At 47.7% G+C, this 3395-nt stretch overlaps 1 protein-coding gene across 1 annotated transcript in view; it reads left to right on the top strand.

Moving 5' to 3' along the window:
- Nucleotides 1–3395, top strand: part of LOC101642371 (aldose reductase-related protein 2-like) — a 14991-nt gene that overhangs the window by 4012 nt on the left and 7584 nt on the right. The window lies entirely within an intron of this gene.

Consider the following 3395-nt stretch of genomic DNA (forward strand, 5'->3'; position numbering starts at 1 on the left):
CTTTTTTATTTCCTGACACTGTCGATTGTTTCCAAGTCCGAGACTGAATGGTCCAATGAAAAGGGAAATGAAAGCTCGCTTCCAATTAGGAGGCGCACATCCTCTCCTGCCACCCGGGGGCGGGGTTTTGGTCTGCTTCTGCACCAATCAGCTGAGGACAATGGGACGCCATAGCCTCATTTTCCTCCTGTTGAAAAAAACAAACAAAACCCCCCCAAGTACCTTGTAATGTAGTCCTACAAATAACAGACATCTTTTAAGGTACGGTGAAGGTTAAGCCCGTTAATATTTACTGAGTGCAGAATTGCTCGTTGCTGGTCAGTTGGGCCCCATGAAACTCTGCAACCACACTCACCGCCATCCAGTCGATGCTGTGACTCCTGGCGGCCCACAGCACAGGAGCCGGTAGCACTGCCCCGGTGCGTCTCTGAGGCTGACATTCTGTGGGAGTAGAAAGCCCCATCTTTCTCCCGCACAGCGACTGGTGGTTTCGAACTGCTGCTCTTGCAGCCCAACAGACCACCACGGCACCACCAGAGAAGCAGGCACACCTGGTCTCCTCATTTTCGCGTGATGAACGGGAGGCCAGAGGTCAGGGTGGGGCAGAGCCGGACCAAGGCCAGGTCCAGCTGACTTCACAGCTTGCTCCTGCCACACAGTGCCATGACCACAATCGTCCCCAGGCTGAGTCACAACCCGGGCCACAAAGCTCTGTGTCCAAAACCGACTCTCAGACTCAGTTTCTCAGCGATAATTGGCTCTTAAGTAATTGTTGTTGTTGTTCGCTGTTGCTGAGCTGCCCAACCCGGGCACGACGGAGGAGAACCGAGTTCTGCAGAGTCCTCTTGCCTGTGCCCTTTTCTTTATTTTAAAAATCATTTTATTGGGGGCTCTTACAGCTCTTATCACAATCCAGACATCCATGCATTGTGTCAAGCACCTTTGTACATCAGTTGCCATCATCAGTCTCAAAACATTTGCTTTCTACTTGAGCCCTTGGTATCAGCTCATTGCCCCCTCCCCTCCTCCCTCCATCATGAATCCTTGATCATTTATAAATTATTATTATTTTGTCATCTTTATGCTGACCGATGTCTCCCTTCACCCACTTTTCTGTTGTCTGTCCCCCAGGGAGGGGGTTCTAGGTAGATCCTTGTGATCAGCTTCCCCTTTCCGCCCCCACCTCCCCTCCACCCGGTATTGCTACTTCATTATTGGTCCTGATGGGGTTATCTGTCTTGGATTCCCTGTGTTGCGAGCTCTTATCTGTACCTTTGTACATGCTCTGGTCTAGCGGATTTGTAAGGTAGAATTGGGGCCATAAGTGTGGGGGAGGGGAGGAAGCATTAAGGAACTAGAGGAAAGTTGTATGCTTTGTCAGTGCTATACTGCACCCTGACTGGCTCATCTCTTCCTTGTGACCCTCCTGTAAGGGGATGCCCAATTGCCTACAGATGGGCTTTGGGTCTCCACTCTGCCTTCTCCCTCATTCACATCGATATGATTTTTTGTTTTGGGTCTTTGATGACTGATACCTCATCCCTTCGACCCCTTGTGATCACACAGGCTGGTGTACTTTTCCATGTGGGCTTTGTTGCTTCTCAGCTAGATGGCCACTTGTTTATCTTCAAGCCTTTAAGACCCCAGATGCTATATCTTTTGATAGCTGGGCACCATCAGCTTTCTTCACCACATTTGCTTATGCACATGTTTGTCTTCAGCTATCTGGTCAAGGAAGGTGAGCATCACAAATGCCAGGTTACTAGGACAAAGTGTTCTTGCATTGAGGGAGTACTTGAGTGGAGGCCCAATGTCTGTCTGCTGCCGTAATACTTAACAAACAAATAATATCTACATAGATCTAGTTCCCTATTATTATATGTAAGTATATGTACATATGTACATGCCTGTATTTAGACCTCTATAAATGACTTTTGGCTCCTAGTTCTTTCCTCTATTTCCTTTTTTCTTTCCTCTTGTCCCACTATCATGTTCAGCCTTCATTCGGGTTTTGGTAATTCCTCTCAGCTACAATGCCCTTGATCAAGCCCCACCAGGCATCCTACAGCCTCCTTGCTATCAATTTTAGATCACTTGTCCCTGGGTTTGTTCTTGCCTGTAACTTTTATGGAAGCAGGGCACCAAGCTTTTCCACCACGATTCCACCGGATGGGGTCCAACCACAGACTTTTCAGGTGACAACAAGTGCAAGCCATTTGGATCCCCCAGTTGCCTCCACCTGCACTGTATCTTCATGGGGTGCTAGGGGCAAGCTAAGTGGGGGCCCTAGTTGAGAAGGAACAGTGGCAGGAAAACTCAGAGCACTGTGTTCTGAGTTTGCTGTGGAAGGGCACGTGTCCTTATTGTGACATGTTGTGTTCCGACCGCTTGAACGTGCATGAAGTCTAACATTTCTGAAGAGTTTTTGAGTTAGTATAATTAAATCAAATTTAACTTAATGGCATCCTGTATTTAAAACACAGCTCTCTCACTGCTCTAAATACTAACGACTAAAGGTGAGAGTGGGACCCCTGGTAGCGTAGTGATCCCACACGTTGGGCTGCAATCCACAAGGTTGGCAGTTTGAAACTCATTGGTGCTCCTCAGGAGAAAGCCAGGGCTTTCTACTCCCATAAAGTGTTAGAGTCTGGGAAACTCACAGGGGCAGTTCTGTTGTCCTATAGGGTCGCTCTGAGTCCGTATTGACTTGACGGCAATGGGTTTTTTGTTTTTAAGAAGGGTGAGTGCATTTAGATAGCAGACTGGACATGGTCATGGAGGGACAGGGTCATGAGACAAAAAAAGATCATCTGTTAGTGGTAGCAATCCTGTAATTTCGAGTATTTGAAGGGAATTATTCTTCGAAGTGAGACTGGAGGGGACTTTGTCTTATGCACTTTGGATGTGTTATCAGGAAAGACCAATCTCTGGAGATGGACATCATGCTCGGTACAGTAGGGGGTCTCGGTGTAGTAGAAGGAGACCCCCAAGCACATGGATTGATATAATGGCTGCAGGAGTGGAGTAAAACAACAATTGGGAGATTGATGCTGGGCCAGACAGTGTTTCATGCTGTGCTACGTTGGGCGGCGTGAGTCAGAGCCAACTACTATGGCAATAACAGGACTTTGGGCAAGGAGCCCTAGTGCACAGTGGTTACGCAATCTGCCACTATCTCCAAGGTCAGTGGTTCTGATGAGCAGGTGCTCTGAAGGAGAAGGACTAGGCAATCTGCCTCTAGGAAGACTTACAGCCTGGAGGCAGCTCTAACCTACTTCAAGGGAGGAAGATGTGACATGCTTTCTGCTTCTGTAAAGATTGTAGCTTTGGGATGTGTGTTAGACAGGGTTCTCTAGAGAGATGAAACCAGATTGCTGATAATTATATATATATAT

Source organism: Echinops telfairi, unplaced genomic scaffold (assembly GCF_000313985.2).
Source record: "Echinops telfairi isolate 266 unplaced genomic scaffold, ASM31398v2 ScPeMD7_23;HRSCAF=83, whole genome shotgun sequence".
NCBI classification, from domain to species: domain Eukaryota; kingdom Metazoa; phylum Chordata; class Mammalia; order Afrosoricida; family Tenrecidae; genus Echinops; species Echinops telfairi.